We start from the raw sequence: 26,696 nt of genomic DNA on the forward strand, positions 1-26,696 counted from the left end.
AATTGGAGGACTGTGAGAGAGCATAACAACAAGTATTATTCATCACATATTCGCCTAGACGAATATCCCATCCCTTAAAAAAAAAAGAAATTATTCCCGTTATTCAATTAAAAAACTATTTAAAAAAAACTTTCTCTCTCTCTCTCCTCTCCTCTCCTCTCTCTCTCTCTCTCTCTCTCTCTCTCTCTCTCTCTCTCTCTCTCTCTCTCATCATTTGTTATCTGCTAAGTTGACTAAAGGTTGTTCTCTGATAAGTGAAAGATTATGAATAGTTTTTTATGTGGTCTTTAGATTACCTTTGAAGAGAGAGAGAGAGAGAGAGAGAGAGAGAGAGAGAGAGAGAGAGAGAAACATAAGGCTTTATCATGTCTCTCCCGATTAATTTAGCTCAACATCCAACGAGCAGATGAACGCAGGTTACAATTAGCTACATCATCTGAGGGAGGCCTGTGTTTACATAATATAATTACATTGCCGCTGCCTTCCCCCCCCCCCCCCACACACTCTCTCTCTCTCTCTCTCTCTCTCTCTCTCTCTCTCTCTCTCTCTCTCTTCATAATGTCCCCCATTTAATAGCTCGGAATTAGTCGCCCCTCTGTGACAAATTCACTGATGTACCCCTGTCCAAATTCATGTTTCCCCCCCCCTCCCTCCCTCCCTCCCCCCTAACCTGGACACCCCATATCTTGGTAATCCCTCTCCCTCTCTTCCCTCTGGAAGGGGGAAGGGTGCTCTTTCCTGTACAACATAGCACTGTATCCATCTCTCTCTCTAGCTCTCACCCTCTGTCCTTCAACAACTCGACCATTTCCCAATACCACTTATTTCAATAACTCATAAACCCCTCCTCCCCCCTCCCTCCCTATTCCCCCCCTCCCCCCTCATTTCCCACGTACCTCGTTTGATTCCAACGTTTTGATGTCCTCACGTGTGCTACTCTGCTTCCATTATGTTGACTACCTACCTATTGCTACAAGTCACAGACAGGTCATATATACAACAAAGCAACAATAGAGGATTATAGGGAGTTTCTATACTACAGTGAAACAAGTCACACACATGTTGGCAACATAAGAACGCACATCAAAAACAGGTCGAATACATATCGACAACAGGGCATTAGGGTGTATGCACAGGGCTGTAGAAACAGTCATACACATGTTGACAAGTTGACAACGATCACGCACAAGTTGACAACATATCACACACACATATCAAACATTTTGAAAACAGTCGGCAACTGAATGCAAGTTCTAGCTGGGGCTCTACTATATGTCACAAACTTGTGGCAAACAGGTCGTCGACTTCTCGGTAGTTTTTAATTAACTGTTGCTTTGTACGAGTATCCAACATTTAAGAAAATTGTTTCATTCTCCACTTATTGTCGCTGACTTGTGTCCAACCTGTTTGCGATATGTAATGCAATAGGTTGCCAACATGTTTATGACGTCTGCTTATTACAGTCTTGAGGCTTTGTAAAGGAGTGATATTCTAAAGCTTATTACATATCTAAGTTTATATTGCTGGTTTTAAATCAGGTTTTAAAGCCCCCTGGGGCTTGCAACCTCACCCCTCACGTGCATATATGTATACATATACACTTGTTCCACGAGTTCTCAAAGCAATCTAAGTTTGGCAGGACCTTCCTCCACTCCCCCCCCCACCCCCCCCCACCCCCCCTCTACTCTCAATAAAACTTTGTCTTGCCTCCTGAATGAGTTTTAAATAGTTTTTTCTTTTTATTTTATTCTCGTCGAGATATCTGTGTGTTAAGGTGAGAATATTCTCTCTCTCTCTCTCTCTCTCTCTCTCTCTCTCTCACTCTCATCTCTTCTCTCTCTCTCTCTCTCTCAATATACACGTAGCCTAAGTGTGTATAGAAACTTCACTTAACTCTGTAAATATAAACTAAAAACAAGTGCATTCTCTCTCTCTCTCTCTCTCTCTCTCTCTCTCTCTCTTCTCTCTCTCTCTCTCTATCAAAAGGCTATTGCGCAAATAGAGAGTGTGCAAAGGTCCTTTACAGCTAGAATAGAAGAAGTTAGGACACTTTGACTACTGGGAAAGACTAACAATCCTTAGAATTATATAGTCTAGAAAGGAGAAGAGATGCTACATGATAAATTCAGGCATGGAAACAGATAGAATGGAATAGCTGAAAACATCATGGAGCTAAATATCAGAAAGAGCAAGCAGAGTAGATTAATAGTGCCCGAAAACTATACCAGGAAAAATAAGGAAAACACACGGGACATTAATCCACTACGCACCAGCATCGATAATGCAGCGTCTATTCAATGCGTTGCGAGCTCATCTGAGGAATATAACAGGAGTGAGCGTAGATGTGTTGTAAAATAAGCTCGACAAATATCTAAGCTGCATCCCAGACCATCCAGATTGGAAGATGCAAAATATACCGAAGATGTACTAGCAACTCTCTGGTAGCATTAGAGGTGCCTCATACTGAGGGACCTGGGGCAACCCGAACAAGATGTAAAGTCTGTAAGTAAGGTCTCTCTCTCTCTCTCTCTCTCTCTCTCTCTCTCTCTCTCTCTCTCTCTCTCTCCCCACTGGCCATCATTCCCCAGGAGGGCCTCTGTTTATTGGTCTTTTATAGTCGGAAGCCTCCCGCCGGAATGGTGTAACTGTGCGCCTACGAACACTTCCTACATTAAATTTCAGAACGAGAGAGAGAGAGAGAGAGAGAGAGAGAGAGAGAGAGAATCGGGGGAGATTTGTTCTATGTAGTTACAGTTTTTTTATTTGGTGAAAAATATTTTTCTGGCTATAAATAAAGGACATTTTGGGGAGAGAGAGAGAGAGAGAGAGAGAGAGAGATCTTAAGTTATATATATTAGAGAGAGAGAGAAGTCATGAATATATATTAGAGAGGGAGGGAGAGAGATAGAGAGAGATATACATCATAAATTATATATTATTAGAGAGAGAGAGAAAGAGACAAATTTTATGTTATAGAGAGAGAGAGAGAGAGCTTCATAACATTATATATTAGAGAGAGAGAGAAAGAGAGATCATAAATTATGTATTAGAGTTGAGAGAGAGAGAGAGAGAGAGTAGAGAGAGAGAGAGAAGAGAGAGAGAGAGAGGTGGGTGGGCGTTAAACCACTTACAACAAATCAATTAAAAATATAAGCTAAATGTAGCTAACTTATTTTGGAATGTATCGTTAATGTACTTCTCATTATACAGTCATTGAGAAGGGGTAATAACACCCACAGAACTGTTAATGTTATTGGTACGTACAGCATCCTGCAGGGGGTTAATGACCTTTATGTTAATTACAGGAATTTATGAAACTTGTTTTACTGTATGGACAGTGTAGAGTGTATAGTGTACAATACTGTATAATAAGTATGTATACTTTACATGAATCATTGTATGTATTTCAAGGCATTATATATACATATATACATACATACTATATATATATATATGTATGTATGTATGTGTGTGTGCGTGCGTGCGTATTACATCACGCGCGCGTGAACGCACGCATTTGCTCCCGGTGAGATGATAATTGCATTATCGTGCTTGCCTCTGCCCTTCTTTCCCCCTCCCTTCTCCCTCACTCCCTCCCTCCAGGGGGAGAGAGTGGGGGTACCTGCCCCGCCCCCCCCCCTCTCTCTCTCTCTCTCTCTCTCTCTCTCTCTCTCTGAAGGACGCTTTTGATCGGTGTTATCATCAGGGTGAGTTTTGGTTTTTGTCTCAGACGATATTCAATGGTTGTTGTAATTTTTTTTTTTTAGTTGCTGTTTGTTGTTTCTTGTCTTTATTCATTTATTTTGTTTGTTTGTCGTGTGTTGAGACTCCGTTGTTTTTCCTTTGTTGTTTTTATGTAATTGGGATAGAGAGGAAAGGGCAATAAATTGTGAATGTTGTGTTTATTGTAGAAGCGAGAGAACTGTATTGCTGTTGCTTGAAGTTAAATTATTATTATTATTATTATTATTATTATTATTATTATTATTATTATTATTATTATTACTATACATTGGTTAAGATCATCTAGGATTACTACTTCACCAAATTTTAATAATATAATAATAATAATAATAATAATAATAATAATAATAATAATAATAATAAGCTTATGAAAATTGTAACGATATGATTTTCAAAAGTTTTCAATAAGATATATATATATATATATATATATTAATATATATATATATATATATATCTATATATATATATATATATATATATATATATATATTATATAATATATATATATATATATATATATAGTTTTAGAACACCGCTTTACTGGTAATAATAATAATAATATAATAATAATAATAATAAGAAGAAGAAGAAGAAGAAGAGATTCCCGTCTCATTTCCCAGGTCTTTATATTATAATAATGAGGAACCCGAATCATTTCGTCCCATGTTTAACATAGGTTTTCGCCTTAGGTCTTATATGAATATTTAAGACTCATATTTTTGTCCCTTTTGGGTGGGGTGAGAGAGAGAGAGAGAGAGAGAGAGAGAGAGAGAGAGAGAGAGAGAGAGAGAGAGAGAGAGAGAGAGAGAGAGTCAGTCTCCAAACTCGTCAGATCATTCAAACTTGCGACAGACGAGTCGAACTTTGAAGTTTTGGCAGCGAATCGACGCCTATTGTTTTGTGTTTGTTGTCTTGATGCTGTTTGTGGTTGCTTTTGTTTGTGGCCTTTTGTGTCTTTGTTGACACGACTGGAGAACGATGTGTTTTGTTGTTTGTCTGTCAAAGGAAGTTATTTTGCAAAATTTTACTCTTTTAGACGTAATTCTTTCTTCCACATTTTTTTTTTCACATTGTATTTGTTAGTTTCTATTGTCATTTTTTATATTTCTAGACTTACTACTGTATTTGTTGGTTTTTTTTTGTCATTTTTTAGTTTTAATTGAACGACTCACTGTATTTATTACAGTTAATCGTCCTGTGGTTGTCTTATATTTAATACTTTTAGATAATTAATTAACTCCACAGGTGCATAACAGGATCTGGCGTGCAGGTGTGATGCTAATTATTTTCTTGCACAGGTAGAGGCCGCTACTGAGGCAGGTATAATTAATGCCTTCGGGCCTGCAGCAGTGATTCTCTCTCTCTCTCTCTCTCTCTCTCTCTCTCTCATCTCCTCTCGTCTCCTCTCTCTCTCTCTCTCTCTCTCGCTCTCTCATCTGCATTGCAGCTGCTATCACGCATAGTCACCAGCCATACCTTTGTTTACAAAACTCAGACTTTGGGCCACAAAAATAAAATAAACTATTTAACTGACAGTACAGGTGTGCCAGTCAAAACTGTTTTCACCTGTAGTCTAAATAATTCTCTTTGTAGTTTTTTTTTGTAGTAGGAAGGAGTCTGTATACGTGAGGTTATAACTGTGTTGTGGTTGTAAATGATGTATTTTGTAGCTGTAGAAATTTTAGCATGGGAATGAATATTGGTATGTTTATTGTGAGTTTGTCTTTTGTAGATTTTTTCTACAAAATTAAATTTTAGCAGAATGAGAAGCAAAGTTATACTTGTGTTGCGGTTGTATTTGAATGTATTTTGTCGTTTTAGAATGTAGTGTATAATGTAGTTTGTCATTTAAAGATTATTTTTTCCTACAAAGTTATTTAACAACAGTGAAAAGGAAGATATACTTGTGACGTGGTTGTATTTGGTGGTAAAATTTGTAGCTGTAGAATTTTGGGCACGGATGGAGGTTGTAGGTATGTTGTATATTAAGTCTTGTAGATTATTTTCTTCAAAACAACTTGACAACATTGAAAAAACTTATGCGATTAGGTACAGTAGATTCTATATATATATATATATATATATATATATATATATATATATATATATATATATATATAATATATATATATATATATATATATGTATAAAAAAACGTAAATAAAACTAGGTATTTTATTAAACAAAATAATAAAAAATCATGATTTTACCCAGAAGAAACTGACGTAAAATCGAAGAAATTATCGACAAAAATAACCTTACAAAATGCCCCTTCCTAATTGCTTATCCACCGACTTTGGAGACCGAGGGAGAAGGGGATTATGGGAACAGTATACATGTAAACAAACCGATTGCCATGGCAAACGCCTCGCGTCTCCCATGAGTCAGTTTTCTCTCTTCTATCTCTCTCTCTCTCTCTCGTCTCTCTCTCTCTCGAGTTGTAATCGAGGATAAATCATACGCCTCTCTCTCTCTCTCTCTCTCTCTCTCTCTCTCTCTCTCTCTCAGCAATCGAGTAGAAATCGTCTGTAATCAAATTATGGATTTCTGGACGGGAATGGTTTAGTCATTATGGATGCGTGTTGTATCCGCTTTGGTGTTCTGGGGAGGGTGGATTCTGGCATCCCCTTTGGGGATACTGGTAACCCCCTTGTATCCACTGGCGGATACTGGTATTCCTGAGGATACTGGTACTGGGGGAACTCCTGGTATCACCTGAGGGATTCTGGCACTTTTGGTAACTAGCACGCTTGTTATTCCCCTGAGGGGATACTGGTATTCCCCTGAGAGATGCTGGTATTCCCTGGTGTTCCTCTGGTGGGGCATATTGGCATCCCTGATATCCCCTGAGGGGGCTACTGGTAGGCCTGGTATCCCCTGGAGATACTGCCCCCTGGTTTCCCATGGTATCGCCTGTTCTCCCCTAGTAGCCGCATGGTACCTCCCCCATCCTCCCCCCCCCCCTCACTCCCCCCCAAACCCTAGTAATCACGTTCGTCACTCGCTTCCCGATTTCATCCTTCGATGGTGCTTCATGTCCCTATGCCGCTGTCGTATCCTTGGTCAGTGACCCTCGGCGTTTTGTGACGCCAGCCCAGCCAGCCAGTTACTATGGCGGCCCGATCAATGACTCTACTATGAGGTTCCGTAGTTAGCTGAAAGGTTACGCGAGAGAGAGTAGAGAGAGAGGAGAGGAGCCTTTGTTCTCATGGCAGAGTCATTGTTCCTTGCTGGCTGTCTGTCTGTTTCTCTCTCTCTTCTTCTCTCTCTCTTTATCATTTTCATATATATTATTAGACAATCGTGATCATACATCGTATCTCTCTCTCTCTCTCACTCTCTCACATCGTCTCTCTCTCTCTCATCTCTACTTCATCTTCCTTCTCTTCTTACAATTTTAGTTTATATATTCATTCGTATAAGACAGTCATGATCTTACATAAATTATATACATCAATACACCCTATTCTCTCTCTCTCTCTCTCTCTCTCGTCTCTCTCTCTCTCTCTCTCTCTCTCTCTCTCTCTCTCTCTCATAATTACTGATCTCTCCCTGCCATGAGCATTGCTAATTATTCAATGAATGGAAATTACCGCGCATGCGTCAGTAAATAATTATGAATTATGTACATGCAAACAGTGATTGAGAGAGAGAGAGAGAGAGAGAGAGAGAGAGAGAGAATTATTAGGTCAGGTTAAAGGGAAAACTTGAGAAGGTACTGTAGGTCAGAGTGTGTTTACATAGAATTGTTTTTTATGTAAACACTGAGTTTTTTTTTTTTTTTTTTTTTGTGAGTTTTTGTAAACTCAGGATAAGAATAGTGATTGAAGTTTTTTTGAAATGGTTCTTCTATGGATGCATTCATTTTTTTGAGTTTTTGTGTGTGTTTTTATAATCTCAGGGCAGGAGAATGGTGTGTTTTTCCATACGGTTCTTATCGAATGTATCGATTTGGTGAGTATTTATAAAACTGTAGCGAGTATTGTTACCTCACTGAAAGAATTAGTCTACCTGTAGCTAATGAGTTTTGACAACTCACCTTAAGAGAAGTGTGAGTTTTTGTGATTTGTTTATTAGTGGGTTTTTGTTTTGATAATGAGTTTTAAAAAGTTTACTATAAAGGAAGAGTTTTTTTTTAATGTACTTATTGTGAGTTTGAAATACTGAATTAAGTGAGATTTTAAAACATGAAGTGTGAGTTTTTTGTGTATCATTCTAGCTGTGAGTTTTCGTTTATACGATGAGTTTTTTAAAAAATCACAGTAATGAAGAGTTTTTCAGTGTACTTACTACAGTGAGTTTTGCTGATGTTTTTATGCGAATTTCTGATGAAAGTGAATATATTTAAAAGAATGTGAGAGAAATAATAAAAACAAAAATAATCGAACATAAATAAAAAACAAAAACATAAAAATAATAAAAATACTAATAAAAAGAATAATTAAAAAAAAATTAAACACACGCAGGACAAATTATGAGACTTGGGAGGGTGTTTCGTTTGGTACAGCATAAATCTACATTTGTATTTTGTAGTTTGTGAATTTCAACGTGGAACAAATACGTATTATTGAAAAATAAATAAGTTTTATATTTATGTATTTATGTAATTGTACGTGAACTAGCCTGTTATTGTGTATTGCGATTGTTTGTCTTGTTCTTTTATTTATCTGAATTTTTTATTGTGTTTAACTAACCAAGAGCAGTCTCTACACAGTTCCATCCTCATTTAAAAAACTAAAATGAAGAAAAATACATTTCTACATTGTATACATGTAAACAATTAGGTAATTGTGCCTTACCATTGCTTAGATTGTTAATATTTTTTCATATTGTTTATCCAAACATGAAGTCTTCTACATGGTTTTATCCCAATTAAACAACTGAAATAAATAAATTTTTTATATTTACATAATTATATATATGTAAACAATTAGGTAATTGTGCCTTACTTATTGCTTAGAATGATTTATATTTTCATATTGTTTATCTAACAAGAAGTCTTCTACATGGTTTTATCCCAAATTAAACAACTGAAATAGATATTTTTTTATATTTACATAATTATATATATGTAAACAATTAGGTAATTGTGTCTACCATTGTTTAAATTGTTTATATAGGTTTAAATTGTTTATCTAAACAAGAAGTCTTCTACACAGTTACATCCCAAATTAAACAACTGAAATAGATAAGTTTGTTTATATTTATAATTATATATGTAACAATTAGATAATTGTGACTTACTATTGTTTAATCATTTCCCCAAAACAAGAAGTCTTCTACACAGTTTCATCTCAAAATAAATAATTGAAACTAATAACTGATTATATTTATACATTAGTATATTTGTAAACAATTAGGTTAGTGATCTTACCGTTGTTTTCATGGTTTATCTAAATTGTTTTATTTTGTTTATCTAACAAAGAATTCATCAGACTGTTTCATCCAAACTTAAAGATTGTAATAAAAATGCTATCTTTAAGTATATATTTGTTTATATTGGTTTTTTATATTGTTTTTATTGTTTAATCCAAAAAAGAACTCTCTCTCTCTCTCTCTCTCTTTCTCGTCTCTCATCTATCTCAAAAAAGATCTCTCTCTCTCTCTCTCTCTCTCTCTCTCTCTCTTCTCTCTCTCTCTCTCTCTCTCTCTCTCTCTCTCCTCTCTCTCTCTCTCTCTCACTCTCTCTCTCTCATCTCTCATATCCCAAAAATAATTTCCTGAAATGCAGCCAAAAATTAACCCAGTAAATTCTGTTTAAGAGATCCGTAAGTCTCAGTATTACTTCAGTAATTGCTCCAATTACTTTGCCCAAAGTAATTGGAGGTCGAGGGCAAGGCTCTCTCTCTCTCTCGCTCCCAAGAGACTGGGAATGATGATCAAATAAGGGTTCCAAACTTATAGATCAGATAGAAAAAAATAGGAATCAAGGGGGAACCGCAATATATGGGAAAAAGACAAAAAACAAGGAAAAATATATGAGAAATATAGTAACTCAGAATGTGAACTAATAGCGGTAGAATTTTGAATCTGAAAAATTGATGAACATAGTAATATATAGACCTCCTAATACTAAAGAGTTTGACTTAATAATTTGAAAAATTGGATGATATATGTAGAAATCACAAGGACTGGACTATTCTCCTATCTGGTGACTTCAACTTTCCTTTCGTAGAATGGAAAGAACGAATAGGAGATTGTGGTTGTACTTATACATATAAAAAAGAGAGTAATAGTAGTGCAGAAGATAAGAGGCAATTTGAAAAGCTATTAGATATGCTACTAGAATACAACATTCAACAAATAAATCACCTGCCAACAAGAAAGGAAAATACTTTAGACCTAGTATTTGTGAACGAGATGAATTATGTTAAAGAAATAATAGTTTTATAATGCGAGTATTTCAGACCATAATGTCATAGAAATTAACAGTTCATTCCAAAGCAAGTGAAAATAGAGATAAGCAAGAAATGAAAACAAAAAGTGGGAAGGATATGGAAAATACAACTTCTACAGTAAAAATATAAAATGGTCAGAAATTAATGAAGAATTAAACAAAGATTGGGATAACATTTTCGTAAGTGATGACATAAGGGGTAAATACGGAGATATTATATAAAATCTTGGAGATAATAGTGGAAAGGAAAAATATATACCGAAGAAGAAAGTAAACATCATTCATGCATACCAAGAGACAGAAGAATCTTGTTCCAGAAAATCAGAAAGTGGAAAAAAGGGTCTTGCAAAAGAAAAAAATGCATGGAAAGTTATAGAACTAAAAAAGTAAGATAGAAAATGCAGAGAAAAAAAGATACAATCAAAAGAAAATGAAAAACGGGACTTGGAAGAAAAAACCCTATTAAATATCAAGCAAACCCCAAACTATTATACTCATATGCGAAGAAGATGAATAAAAGAAGAATAGAAATAGGCCCTCTGAGAATTGAAGGGAGATTAACGAATGAAAAAAAGGAAATTTGCAACATACTGGCAGAACGATATAAGAGAGAATTCACCCCTAGAAATAGATAATGAAGATAATGATATAGAAGTAAGGGATGAAAAAAATAGTGAATATTTAGCTGACATAGATATTAATGAAGCTGATATTGTGCAGGCTATTAATGAAAAATTAAAAATGGAGCTGCTGGCGAGGGCCTGATGGAATCCTGCTATTTGTTAAAGAAAAAGTAGTTCATTCTATCGCAAAGCCACTTGCAATATTATTAAGACAAAGTGTAGATACAGGCAAGATATATGATGAGCACAAATTAGCGTATATTACCCCTACTTTCAAAGTGGATCAAGACTAGAGGCAAGTAATTATAGGCCTGTGAGTCTAACATCACATATAATGAAAGTGTATGAAGGGTAAATGAAGAAAAATATTATGAAACATTTTAATAAAAAATAATTTGTTTAATAAAGGACAACATGGTTTCGTACCGGAAAAAGTACACAAACCCAACTGTTAGTCCACGTGAAAACATATTCAAAAATATGAAAAGCGGAAATGAAACAGATGTGGTTTATTTAGACTTTGCAAAAGCTTTTGATAAAGTAGACCATAATATATTAGCGAAGAAAAATTAGAAACACAATATCGTGGATAAAGTAGGAAGATGGTTAAAAGAATTTTACACAACAAAACAGATAGTTATTGCAAACGACGAGAAATCGGATGAAGCCAAGGTAATATCCGGTGTGCCGCAAGGTACGGTGTTAGCTGCAATACTGTTTGTTATTATGATTGAAGACATAGACAATAATGTTAAGGATTCGGTAGTGAGTAGTTTCGAGATGACACAAGAATAAGTAGAGAAATTACTTGTGAATGAAGATAGGAACGCTCTACAAAGAGACCTTAACAAAGTATATGATTGGGCAGAGGTAATAGGATGGTATTTAACTCTGATAAATTTGAATCAATAAATTATGGAGACAGAGAAAGAAAGCTATATGCATATAAGGGACCTAATAATGAGACCATCACAAATAAGGAAGCAGTTAAAGACCTTGGTGTGATGATGAATAGGAACATGATATGCAATGATCAATAGCAACTCTGTTGGCAAAATGTAAAGCAAAAATGGGAATGTTGTTACGGCACTTCAAAACAAGAAAAGCTGAACACATGATTATGCTTTATAAAACATATGTTCGTAGTCCACTTGAATATTGCAATATGATATGGTACCCACACTATCAAAAGGATATTGCACAAATAGAGAGTGTACAAAGGTCCTTTACAGCTAGAATATAAGAAGTTAAGGACCTAGACTACTGGGAAAGACTACAATTCTTAAAATTATATTGTCTGGAAAGGAGAAGAGAACGCTACATGATAATTCAGGCATGGAAACAGATAGAAGGAATAGCAGAAAATATCATGGAACTAAAAATATCGAAAGAGCAAGCAGAGGTAGATTAATAGTGCCCAAAAATATACCAGGAAAAATAAGGAAAGCACACAGGACATTAATCCACTACGCACCAGCATCGATAATGCAGCGTCTATTCAATGCGTTGCCAGCTCATCTGAGGAATATATCAGGAGTGAGCGTAGATGTGTTTTAAAAGAATAAGCTCGACAAATACTAAACTAAACTGCATCCCAGACCATCCAAGATTGGAAGATGCAAAATATACCGGAAGATGTACTAGCAACTCTCTGGTAGACATTAGAGGTGCCTCACACTGAGGGACCTGGGGCAACCCGAACAAGATGTAAGGTCTGTAAGGTAAGGTAAGGTCTCTCTCTCTCTCTCTCTCTCTCTCTCTGTTGAATTTATTGATACTTGTTGTGGTTTTTTTATTCAAATCAGAGGTTGGTTTTGAGTTTTGATGGTCAGGGTATATGAGAGAGAGAGAGAGAGAGAGAGAGAGATTGATTGTGAGTTATCTGGCGTCACAACTAAGAGAGAGAGAGAGCTCTGCCTCGTGAATTATAAAGGTGACCAGACCTCCAGCTGGGGGTCAAAGGTCAAAGGTCACGCCGGCGAAATGAGCAGGTCCCTTGCTCCTGAATCTCACAGGGACGAGATATGAGAATGGGGAGCTCTCTCTCTCTCTCTCTCTCTCTCTCTCTCTCTCTCTCTCTCTCTCTCTCTCTCTCTCTCTCTCATTTTGTTTGTATAAAAAAATTCTCTATAGAGTAAAACCAAAATGCAAAAAATTATCTCTCTCTCTCTCTCTCTCTTCTCCTCGTCTCTCTCTCTCTCTCTCTCTCTCTCTATTATTATTTATTTAAAAAAATTTCTCTAGATACGTAAATAAAAATGAAAATCTCTCTCTCTCTCTCTCTCTTCTCTCTCTCTCTCTCTCTTCTCTCGTCTCTCTCTCTCTCTCTCATATTGTTCATAACAAAATTTTCTCTACGTAAATCAAAATAAAAAATTCTCTCTCTCTCTCTCTCTCTCTCTCACTCTCTCTCTCTCTCATCTCTCTCTCTCTCTCTCGCTCTCTCTCTCTCTCTATTTGTTTGCATAAAACTTCTCTATGTACATAAAATCAAAATGAAAAAATTATTCTCTCTCTCTCTCTCTCTCTCTCTCTCTCTCTCTCTCTCTCTCTCTCTCGGGAAGCCAATATGAATTCATTAGCTTAATGAATTCGATATTTTTCTCTCTGTTTCTTTTCACAGTTTTTTCATATCGTATTTTTTTTCTTTTGCGAAAACTTTTAATTGAATTTCTTCATTTTAAACATTTTTTGTTAAACTTTTCTTCATGTATTTTAACGTTATTTCATATATACTCTTTTTTTATCAATTCATTTTTAAAGTAGATGTACTTTTTTATTATGGATTTTTTTAATTCTTGATAAAATTGCTAAATTTCATTTCACTTTTTAAGCATAACAATATTTTTGAATCATTCTATTGTAGTGGATTTATCTTCTGAATTCTTATATTATTAAAATTCGCAATAATAAATTGAAATTATATATATATGTATATATATATATATATATATATATATATTATATATATATATATGTGTGTGTGTGTGTATATATATATGTATATATATGCATATATTTATGTATATATATGCTATATCTTTATAGATATATATATATATATATATATATATATATGTGTGTGTGTGTGTGTGTGTGTGTGTGTGTGTGTGTGTGTATGTATATTTACCTTTTTGTATTTCACATTAAAACATCAAATACTCTTATGAATATACAAACACACACCTTCGCATTATCATAATACATCCACAAAATCATGTAAAAATTCCAAAAATTCTAAAAAACATATTTAATATATCATTTTGCATTGACTGTGGAATTACCTCCTCCCTAATTGAAACTATTTTTCTAATTCCCACCCCCTTACCTCCTACCCCTCCTCCTCCTCCTCCACCCTCAGACCGCCCCCCCCAAACCCCTAATCCCTACCCCTTAAGGGGCTTAGTCCAAGGGGGGGCTAAAGGGAGTAGGTTTGTTCCAATAGCCAATATCTCAGTAATTGAAACATAGTCAGAAATCCCCATTTGCTTAATTGAATCATTAGGTCCAGATCCTTGTTTTTTGGGTGGGGGGGGTTTGGGAGTGGGTAGGGTAGGCGAGAGGGGTGTGGCTTGCAATAAGGGTAGGGGGGGGAAGGTCAAGGGATATAGGGGGGTGGGGGGAGGATGGGCGGAAATAAGGGAGTGGAATCCTTAGAAACGTGTTTGTTAGTAGGGTAGGTTATGTGTTAAAGAAGTGATGATATTTGAGGGGGGGGGACAATATGTGGAGAGGGTTTTGAGAGGGGTGAGAGGGGGGGGTGGGAATGAGTGTAGGGGGGCCCAAGGAATAAAGGGATGGGGGATAGGGAGCGGGAAATTCAAGAGAGGGGAAGCCCTGAGAAACATGTTTTGAGGAATGATAGTTCGGTTAGGTTAGGTTAGGTTAGGTAGGTTATTTTTGGGAGGTGGTAGATTTGGGGGAGGGAAGTATAGGAGTTGATGGTAGGGGGAAGGGGTCAAGGAATATAGGTAGGGGTTGAGGAAGGGGGGAAATAAAGGGAGGGGTAGAGCAAGGGGGAATTATAGGTAGGCGAGCCTTAGAAACATATTTTGGTCGACGTTAGGTTGTGTTTGAGTTAGGTTAGGTTAAGGTTTTGGGATGTTGGGGGGCGGAATGATAAGCGAGTGGGAATTAATGGTAGGGGGCCATGGCACCATAGGGAGGGGTTGAGGAAGGGGTAAATATAGGAAGGGGGAGGGAGAGGAAGGGTTAATATAGTGATGGAGACCTGAGAAACCTGTTTTTTGGGGATGCTAGTTAGGTTAGGAGGTTAGGTTAGTTAGGTTGTGTTTGGCAGCTGTTAGTGGGTGGGAGTTAATAGTAGGTGCGGCAAGGAAGGCAGGGAGGGGATGAAGGAAGGGGAATAAAGGAAGGGCGTAATATAGGGAGAGAACCCTTACAAACATATTATGGGTGACGATAGTTAAGGTCAAGTTAGGTTAAGTGAGGTGGTTTTTGGCCTACTAGGGAGGCGGATAAGGGAGTGGGAAACAAATATAGGGGGCCACTGAATATAGGAATGGGGAAAGAAAGGGAGGGGCTAAATCCGCCCCATCTAATATACAGACATCAGTTCCACCCTCTTAATTAAAATTTGAGTCGTATGGGTTTACATGATATTCTGTTTTATACGTAAGTATATATCTCTATATTTAAAGGGGGGCGTCGGCTGGTCCTAAATTGAACTTTGGATTTTCGGTGGTCCTAATTGACTTCCGATTTGTTGTGTCTGTGTGTTTGTTTTCTTTGTTTGTTGAGGTAATTTTGTCCTTTGTTTATTTAATTTTTTTTTTTATTCAATAACTAAATATATGCACATATATATTGAGAGAGAGAGAGAGAGAGAGAGAGAGAGAGAGAGAGAGAGAGAGAGATGATTTATTTTGATTGTAAGTTATTCAATATATTTATATATATATAGATATATATATATATATATATATATATATATATTTATATATATATATATATATATATATATATATATATATATATATATATATATATATATATATATATATAGTTTCTTTTAGAGCTAGGATCGGCTAGGAAGCTGAATTCGTACTCTCTCTCTCTCTCTCTCTCTCTCTCTCTCTCTCTCACTCTCTCTCTCTCTCTCTCTCTCTCCCCCTTAAACCCTGTGTATTTGTGTATGTGTATTCAAGCGTAAACACAAAAGTATATTTGGAATATTTTGATAAACAATCAATCCATCTTTTCATTCCTAAGTAGAGCCTCTCTCTCTCTCTCTCTCTCTCTCTCTCTCTCTCTCTCTCTCTCTCTCTCTCTCTCTCTCTCTCTCTGTGCGCTATCCCTTCCTTAAAGCCTTACGGCGTCTGTGTGTGCGTATGTACGCGTCCATATGCGCGCTCGCGTGCCCGCCTGAGAGAGAGAGAGCGGGTCAGTCCCAAAGGGCACCTGCAGAGCTTCTATACATTTCCCTCAACTAAGTTCGACGTCAGACATCTGCCAGATGTTGTTGCTCTCATAGCTTGCTTGTTGTTGTTGTTCGTGTTGCTCTTCGTTGTTTTCTTCCGTCGCCTCTGCTTTGTTGTTTTTTCGTCTGTCTATCGAGTGTGTTTTTTCGTTGTTTTATCACATGTACCTGTTGAGTTTTTATGGCTGATCTTGTTCTTGTTATGATATTGACATTGTTGTTTTTTTCCCATTCGTTGCGGCTATGCTGTTCTGTTCCTAAGCTTTCGCCAGCTAATGCAGGTTTTTCCATAATATCAATGATTTGATTATAAATATATACGTATTTAAATTTGTATTTATATATTGTATTTTTATATATATTCATATGATATATGTTATATATATATATATTATATATATATATATATATATATATATATAGAGAGAGAGAGAGAGAGAGAGAGAGAGAGAGAGAGAGATCTTTTCAAGCCTTCTCCTCTGACTCATAATCATCTTGATCAATAACATACAAATAAAACTTTAAACTTTTACCCAGTTACTCAGCATACCTAACCCTCTCTCTCTCTCTCTCTCTCTCTCTCTCTCTCTCTCTCTCTCTCTCTCTCTCTCTCTCTATCAATCTGAATGGAGGTCCAATTGGGGATGGGCCATATGGCCGAATTTGAATGTGGAATTGTAACCGCGTCCCTATTCGGGTGACCCTTGTCGCCAGCTCGCCCCCTGAATAAAGATTATGGCGGTTTTGAGTTGAGAGAGAGAGAGAGTAAAAGAACAAGACTTCGTAGGAACATTATAGTTTATGGAGATGCACTTTCTAATTCCTCCACTTGTTTCCTCTGTTCCTTCCCTTTCTTAGTTTCCTTTCTCATACGTTTTCCCTTATTATTCCCTCCATTCTTCCCCCTCCCTCCCCCCCCTTCCCCATGCCCCTTCTCTCTCCCCAATTCTCATTCTTGCCTCTTTCGTACGCCAGGGGGACACGTCAATCAATTACACATTCTAACGACCCCCCATTCTTACTATTAACTCATTCTTCCCATTCTAACTCATTCCTCTCGTATTTTTTGGTTTGCCTCACTCTGACTAACTCATTCTAGCCCGTTCTTCCCATATTTATTGGTTCTCTTCCTACTTCCTTCCTATTATTCTCATTTCTCCTTGAGGGAGTCTTTACAGAGCTGGTCTTTTAATCCCTTCGTCCTGAGAAAAGCGGAAAAGTGAATTCCTTTAAGTGTTTGCTGGGGGCTGGGGTGGGGGGGTTAATGTTGTCAGCAACGAGACGGCGGTGGGAGGAGGAAGTCGAAGTCTCTCTCTCTCTCTCTCTCTCTCTCTCTCTCTCTCTCTCTCTCTCTCTTTGCTAAAACTGTTTGTTACTAAAGAGCTCTCTCCCTGCTAAAACATCTTGCTTGTGCAAAGGAAAAAGAGAGAGAGAGAGAGCTCTCTCTCTTTTGCAAAGCAAAGAGAGACAGAGAGAAATTTGTTTTTGCTTCTAAAGAGCTCTCTCTCTCTCTCTCTCTCTCTCTCTCTCTCTCTCTCTCAACACTTGAAAAAAAATAAACTGATGTCTAAACTCGTCCCTATTTGTAATACCACGCCAAGATTAAAAGCAATTTCCCTTCCCACTTGAGTAATTTAAATTTCGTTCTTCTCTTACCGGGAGCAGGTACGTATAACGTACGTGCACCGTTCGTGTACCCTGATTGATACGCGTCTGAAATCGTTCTCCTCCCTTGTTTGTGTTCCGTCTGGTTTAGGTATAGTCAAGAATCTCTCTCTCTCTCTCTCTCGTCTCCCTCTCTCTCTCTCTCTCTCTCTCTCTGTTCCATTTTTATTATTGTTATTATTAATTATTATTACTTTGTATAAAATATCTATTTCAATTGTGTTATAGCTAAGTCCTCTCTCTCTCTCTCTCTCTTCTCTCTCTCTCTCTCTCTCTCTCTCTCTGTGCCATTATTATTATTATTACTTTATATAAAATATCTATTCAATTGTGTTTCAGCTAGAAATTCTCTCTCTCTCTCTCTCTCTCTCTCTCTCTCGTCTCTCTCTCTCTCTCTCTCTCTGTTCCATTATTATTATTATTATTATTATTATTATTATTATTATTATTATTATTATTATATAAATTCTTTCATTCAGTTTTGCTGTAGCTAGAATTATCTCTCTCTCTCTCTCTCTCTCTCTCACTCTCTCTCTCTCTCGTCTCTCTCTCTCTCTCTCTCTCCTGCCTCCTTTTGTCTTCATAGAAGGAAAAAAGTCTTAAATACCAATTTTTTCCCAAAATAAAACTTCCTCTAAAACCACGTATAATTAATAGCAAAACTCAAGAATTCATCCGTTACTGTATCTCCTATCAACCCTCCTATATATGGACCTAAATAAACTTCCTATATATCTCCTGACATTTATAACCATTTGTTATTGATAAAAATGAATATTTTATTTCTTATTACAGGTGAGTCTTGGAGAAGGTAGAATTGGACAGACTTCTCTCAGGTCAACGTGACGCCAAGAAAGAATACTTTTTATAATGTTATCCGATAGTTTTGGCTTGGATTGATGAGGGTGGGCCTCTCTCTCTCTCTCTCTCTCTCTCTCTCTCTCTCTCTCTCTCTCTCTCTCTCTCTCTCAAATGATATGTAATTAAACATGTAATATGTTTAATTGTATTCTCTCTCTCTCTCTCTCTCTCTCTCTCTCTCTCTCTCTCTCTCTCGTAATATCTAATTACAATTGTAGCGTTTAATGTATTCTCTCTCTCTCTCTCTCTCTCTCTCATCTCTGCTCTCTATCTCTCTCTCTCTCTCTCTCTCTCAAATGATATGTCAATTAAACATGTAATGTTTAATTGTATTCTCTCTCTCTCTCTCTCCTCTCTCTCTCTCTCTCTCTCTCTCTCTCTCGTAATATCTAATTACAATTGTAGCGTTTAATTGTATTCTCTCTCTCTCTCTCCTCTCTCTCTCTCTCTCTCCTCTCTCTCTCTCTCTCTAAGAGAAACTTTTAAAATACTGAAAGGCATAACAAAAGTAGACAGTAGCCTATTTACATTAAACGACAAGAAATGATGGATGGAAACTAGAACTGAAGAGATACACACATCCCATTGTGGGAACTTCTTCACATACAAGATATGACGCAAGGAATAAACCTGCCACCAGAAGTTGTAACAGCAACAGCGTGGAAGAGTTTAAAAGAAAGCTACACAAAATCATTAGGAGGACACTGTGAATGAATTGTAAAACGTGTGCCTAGAGATAAGAAAGGAGCACATGATGTCTCTTTGGATGGACTGACAAGTCTTTGAGACATCCTAATCTTTTTAACTCTCTCTCTCTCTCTCTCTCACATGATATGTAATTAAAAATGTAGTGTTTAATTTCATTCTCTCTCTCTCTCTCTCTCTCTCTCTCTCTCTCTCTCTCTCTAAAATCTCGTAATATCTAATTAAAAACGTATTTAATTGCATTCTTTCTCTCTCTCTGCTCGTTATATCTAATAAGAATGTATTTAATTGCATTCTCTCTCCTCTCTCTCTCTCTCTCTCTCTCGTCTCTGTTGTAGTAACATATCAAAAGTGTGGTAACAATTATAACACTGTATTCTTTTAGTTGATATTACTCTCTCTCTCTCTCTCTCTCTCTCTCTCTCTCTCTCATGCTCTCTCTCTCCAGCAGCAGCAGTAGCAAAAAATAGAGAGGAGAGAGAGAGTACGAGAGAGAGAGAGAGAGAGAGAGAGAGAGAGAGAAGCTGCGGAACTGACACAGTGCCTTTAAAACAAAAAAACTTACTTATTCATTTGATGGCATCAAGCGTCTGAATTTTTCCTTCTCTGTCAAAGGTTTCGAAAAAGAAAAAATTATGTCTAAGTTTGGCAGCTAAGAAGAATTACATTTTTTTTTTTTTTGCGTCTTGGGAAAGTGATGGGATTACATTTTTTGACCCGATGGGAGGGAAAGGCTTATTTTCTGTGCAAGGGCAGAGTGAGGGATTATGTTTTTGTTCAGTGGAAGAACGGAGAATTACATTCGTCTTCAACAAAAGAGGAAGTGAAGAATTACATTTTATTACATTTCAGGAAAAGTGAAGGGTTACATTTGTTTCTAGTGATTAAAGTTGATAAATACGTTTTCGTATTTACGATAATGGAGAATTACATTTTAATATTGAGGAAACTTGAAAATTACATTTCCATATCAAGGAAAATGAAGAATTATGTTTCCATATTAAAAAAAAAAACAGATAATATCGTTTCCATATTAAAAAAAAAAAACAGATCATATAGTTTCATATTAAAAAATGATGAATTACGTTTCCATATTAAGAAAATTGGAGAATTTACTTTTCACAACAAGGAAAATGGAGAATTACATTTCCACATTAAGGAAAAATGGAGAATTACATTTTTATCCACAATGAAAGTGGAATATTTCTAGAACGTAAGGGAAAATGAAGGATTACATTTTTGTCTGATGGGAGAGGGAGGTAGTTATATTTTCGTTTTCTGGGAGAGGTAAAAATTACATTTTAATCAAAAGAGAAATTGCAGAATTATATTTTGTCTCAAGTAAAACTGAAGGATTACATTTGTGTCTAATAAATGAATAATTACATTTTCACTTCATGGGCTGGTGTAGAATTGCATTCTTTACATCAATGAAAAGTGAAGAATTACATTTCTGTCCAAAAGACAAATGGAAAATTATATTTAGACCTTAAGTGAAACCATGGATTACATTCTCATCAGAAAGGAAAAGTGAACGATTACTTTTCAATATAAAGTTAGTGAAGAATGACACATTTTAATCCTATGAGAAAATAATGAATTACATTTTGATCAAATGAAAAATGAATAATTACATTTTATTCTGACGTGAAAGTGAAGAAATTCCATTTGTATCTAATGGGAAAATGAAGGATTACATTTTTCTTGCCGAAGAGGAAGTATAATATTATATATAATATAACACCAATTGATGCAGATTCAAAAGAATTCATATTTCACAGTTAACTTGACAAAGAAACGAATATTTTATTAAATAAGTAAATAAATCACGCATAAATTAGTAAATAGATAAATGAATATGTAAAGGAATTAATAAATAAACTTAGGAATAATTTATATATTAAAAATTTTTTTTTTAAATATCTGATTTTAGTTAAGTAGAAATGAGAGTCCTATTTCATCACATACATAATAAATATCATAAAAAATAAGTGAATAAATTAAGTAACATATAAATAAAATAACAGATAACCTCAGGAATAAATCACACATTTTATTATTTCTTTTTTTTGCAAACGTTGATTAAGTTCAGAGAGATTCTGGTTTCCTGGGTTTAATTTGTGGGTCCCAAGTTTTTTTTTTTTTTTTTTTTTGAGGGGTTGGGGGGGGAAGGGCCGCCCCTGTGGCGTTCCCATAAATTGTAGCCCTCGAGGTCTTATTCTCTCTCTCTCTCTCTCTCTCTCTCTCTCTCTCTCTCTCTCTCTCTCTGGTGGGAATTTACTGTGAGTGTTCGTATGAGTGGGATTACTTCAATATTGTGAATCTTTCATTTTTTTTTATATGTTCTCTCTCTCTCTCTCTCTCTCTCTCTCTCTCTCTCTCTCTAATAAACTCAGCCAGAGGTCGTAACATAGGGGCCGGCTGGAGTGTTACTTAAATTAGTATTTTATTTTATTTATTTTTTAATTTTTTTGGACCACATAAAAATCCCCGCTACAATTTTTGCACTTTCGTGTTATTTAAAGCCTATATGTTTTCCGAAGGGGGTGTTAGGGGGGCTGGGGCTAGGGCCGGCCAACTTCCGGGTCCTCTTTCTAATATACAACCCTGAAATATGTCCGCTGACCACGCCGTGTGCGACGTTCATCCAGATAGAGGGGGAATTTAATACGGTGGTATTCTGCCGTTGTTGTATATGGCTGAGCCGTATTGCAATTTATTTATTTATTTATTTTGTTCATTTATAAGAGTCTACTCTATTTATGCCTTCTCCTAGTGAATTTTGTTTTTTAATTATTGTACTTACTATAACTTCTCTTTTGTTTCATAATTATATATATATATATATATATATATATATATATATATATATATATATATATAGATATATATATACAGTGTCATAATTAAATTTTAAAAATAAAAGTATACTAAATTAGTATATTTTTTTTTCAAAATTAATTCTGACACTGTATATATATATATATATATATATATATTATATATATATATATATAGATATAATATATATATATATATATATATATATATATGTATTATATATATATATATATGTGTGTGTGTGTGTGTGTGTGTGTGTGTGTGCATGTATATAGTCATAATCAGTTTTAAAAAATAAGAAATACTATATTAAATGTTTCAAGTTTGTATATTATGGGCAATTTTTATATAGCTTCAAATTTTTTTTGTCAATTACATATTTTTTTTTTTAAAGAAAATACAGAAATATATTAGGTATTTTAAGTTTCTTCCATAAAAACCAAAAAAATTTTCCAATTCAAATTTATTTATTTTCATTATCATAATTTTTGTTTTTATCATACTCGTGTTAACCGGTATTATTAAGATGTTTTAATAATAATAATAATAATAATAAAATAATAATAATAATAACAATAACAAAACTATCACCCTCAAATAATAATAATGGTCGCTAAAATTAATACCAGTAAACATTTTTCGCCAAAATGTCCCCCTGCAATTTTTACTCAAATAATACGCGTGCTGAACGCGATATTACAAAAGACTCCATTGCATATTAATGTACTCCCCCGTAATGAAATGCTGTAATGCCCTTATTTCAGTAATTTTTAGCCGGCATTACACGTTCCATTTACAACCCCAGCCCAAGGTCTATAGCCCATCCCCCAACAAAAAGTATTAACCCCCGTCAGAAAAGGTCGGAAAACGAACGCTTTCGGTGGAAAGAATATTACGGAGTTCGTCGTTCGTAGCTTTGGATCTAATGGGCTGTTGTTTTTGCGAAAAATTGTCGTTTTTTTGTTTGTCGCGTATTTAATGCGTTTTTACGCGAGATGTTCAGATTATTATAATATGATTTTATTCCTGAATGATTCTGCTTTTATATTATGTAATGATTTTATTGCTAGGACAAATATTTTCGGATTTTATTACAGAAAGAAACTAGATATTCAGGTAGTTCGAATGTGGACATTAATTCCCATTGTATCATTGTTGAGTCAAACTTCAAATCTCTCTCTCTCTCTCTCTCTCTCTCTCTCTCTCTCTCTCTCTCTCTCTCACACACATAATTCTCAGCCAAAGACCAACTTGAAAAAAAACTTGTAGTTTAAGAAGGTAGGCTTTATAAAGCGAAACAGTCTCTCTCTCTCTCTCTCTCTCTCTCTCTCTCTCTCTCTCTCTCTCTCTCTCTCAGGATAATAATAGATAAAGTTCGGTTTGAGCAAAGGGAACCTGGTGACATTATAATCCCTTATCTTTATCGAGTTTAGAACTAAAACTCTCTCTCTCTCTCTCTCTCTCTCTCTCTCTCTCTCTCAGTTTCTTTGTCTCCGTAATTGTTGGGAAAAATCTAGCTTATGCAATGAGGTTATCAAATGTGGGAACTTCTCTCTCTCTCTCTCTCTCTCTCTCTCTCTCTCTCTCTCTCTCTCTCTCTCTCTCTCTCTCGGCAATCTGAAATTGTGGGAAAGGTCGAGGTCCCCTGATTAGTATCTCTTCATCCTGGATATGCTAACAGCTGATTGATGTCTGTCTGTCTGTCTTTCTGTCACTTACCTAATAATAATAATAATGATAATAATAATAATAGTAATAATAATAATAAAAGTAAAAAAGAATAATAATAATAAAAATCATAATAATATTTGTTAAAAATAATGGTCGTTTTCAACGAATTAATCTTATACAGGGTCTTTTCAATTGTCTTGATAATTTGTCCAGATATTTTATTATATATTTTGCTTACATCTCTCTTTGATGGGTATAGATACCAAGGCCATCAAAGAGATATAAGCAAAATATATGATAGAATGTTTTTGATAAAATGGTTTTGACAAATATCCTGATTTTGGCACATATGAATATTAGAGTTCTACGAATTATCAAAAAGAATTTGAAAATACTCTCTATAAGATTAATTCGTTGAAAACTGTCGTCATTTTCAACATAATATGTATCAAAGAAGGTCTGCTCCCTGCAAATAATAATAAAATAATAATAATAATAATAATAATAATATAATAATAATAATAATAATAATAATCATAATCATAATCATAATCATAATAATATAACCCCACACTGAGCTAGCAAATGAGACCAGCAGATGAACCATGTTTAATGAGAACTTATTATTCTACCCGACGTCATTTCACATCCAACGTAGATTACCTTCTAATTAACAAAAAGAAAAAAAATGTGGATTTTAATTATGACAAATTATCAAGAGTCATAATTTTGTCTTCACGGTTTGCAAATGAAGAGAATTATTATTATTATTATTATTATTATTATTATTATTATTATTATTATTATTATTATTGTACTTGTTCCCTTAAAGTTTTTTTTTAGATCATCATTCGAGGCAAATTAGCACCCCCTCATCTCTCGCTCTCTCGTCAATCTCATCTCTCTTCGTCTCTCTCTCATCTCCTCTCTCTCTCTCTCTCTCTCTCGTTTCTTGAATATATAACATATACATATCCTTTGGTTACAGGGGGGATCATCTGAGGCCAACTGGGAAACCACTCTCTCTCTCTCTCCTCTCTCTCTCTCTCTCTCTCTCAATCGCTCTCTCTCTCTCTCTCTCAGGGGCTCCATCCCTTCCATAATCAGCTTATGACATAACAGTTCCACAAACTACTACTACTACTACCCGGGCTGTATCGTCAATATGCTATCTACTTATTTATCTACTTATGTCTACTTTTTTTCAAGAAAGTTTTTTATTCTCTACTTTTTGAGAGAGAGTTAGAGAAGAGAGAGAGAGAGCAGAGAGAGTAGAGAGAGAGAGAGAGAGATTTCTAAATTACCTGAAAGGATATGTTGCAACCAAAAGAAACATATCTATATTTATGTATATAAGAGAGAGAGAGAGAGAGAGAGAGAGAGAGAGAGAGAGAGAGAGAGAGAGAGAGATCTCTAAGCTAGACGTTACTGCCCATACGTGCTGTGATGTTGCATAGACGTGTAGGCTCAACTGCGGATTACCAGTGGTAGCAGATGTACTTTCGGGGGAATGTACTAATGTACTTACTGTTTAGTACATGTTTAAGCCATGTTTAGTAGTTTTTAGTACTTGTTGGTGACATGTTTGATACATTTTAAGATATGTATAGTACATTTTAGGGCATGGTTACTATATGTTTAGGAACTGTTTTGTACATTTTAGTACATGTTTAAGACATGTTCAGTTCATTTTAGGAAGTTTTTAAGACATGTGTAGGACATTTAATTTTAACGGTAAGACATGTTATAAATTTCAAGACATGTCGTATATTAATAGTAACATTTTAAGACATGTTAGTAATTTTCATTTTAGACCTTTGTATACATTTTAGCACATTTTAAAGACATTTTAGTACATCCTTAAGACATGTTTAGTACATTTTATGAAATTTTTCAGGCACGTTTAGGATATTTTACTACAGGTTTAATCTATATTTAGCACACTTTAGTACAAGTGTAAGACATGCTTAGTACATTAGCGTGTACCACATGTTTAGTACTTATTTAAGGCATGTTTAGTACATTTGAGGGAATGTTTAGTTCATTACAGTACATATTCAAGACATGTTTACGACATTTTTCTTCATGTTTATAACATGTTAAGTACAAGTTTTAGTCATATTTAGTATATGTTTAGGATCTGTTTAGTACATTGTAGGACATGTTAGGTACGTGTATAGTACATTTTTTGGGACATATTTGTTACATGTGTAGATAAAATGTGTCCTGTGTTGGGTGATGCGTAATGTTGTATATATACTTTTAATTTGGTAGGAATAAATAATAATAATAATAATAATAATAATAATTGTTATTATTATTATTTATCATATTCGTACTGTTTTTATGTATATTTTTAATGAAAATAATAATAAAATAATAATAATACTGAATATTATTATTATTATTATTATTATTATTATTATTATTATTATTATTATTATATTATCATAATAATAAATAATAATAATAATAATAATAATAATAATAATAATAAATGTCAGTTAGATTAAGAAATATAGTCAACACCAAATCAGCCTTAACAATACATACATATTCATGTAGTATCCATACATGTGTACATATGTAGACATACACCGTAAACATAACCCGTCCCCCTCCACCCCCCTCCCCGTCTCATTTACTCTGGCACTACTATAGAAGCCAGTCGCGCCCGCACTGGCGACAAATAAGTCGGAAGATACGACGACTTTTTATGGTGTGGGTGGGGTAGTCCGGGGCGGCC

Source organism: Macrobrachium nipponense, chromosome 48 (genome assembly GCF_015104395.2).
Source record: "Macrobrachium nipponense isolate FS-2020 chromosome 48, ASM1510439v2, whole genome shotgun sequence".
Classification (NCBI taxonomy): domain Eukaryota; kingdom Metazoa; phylum Arthropoda; class Malacostraca; order Decapoda; family Palaemonidae; genus Macrobrachium; species Macrobrachium nipponense.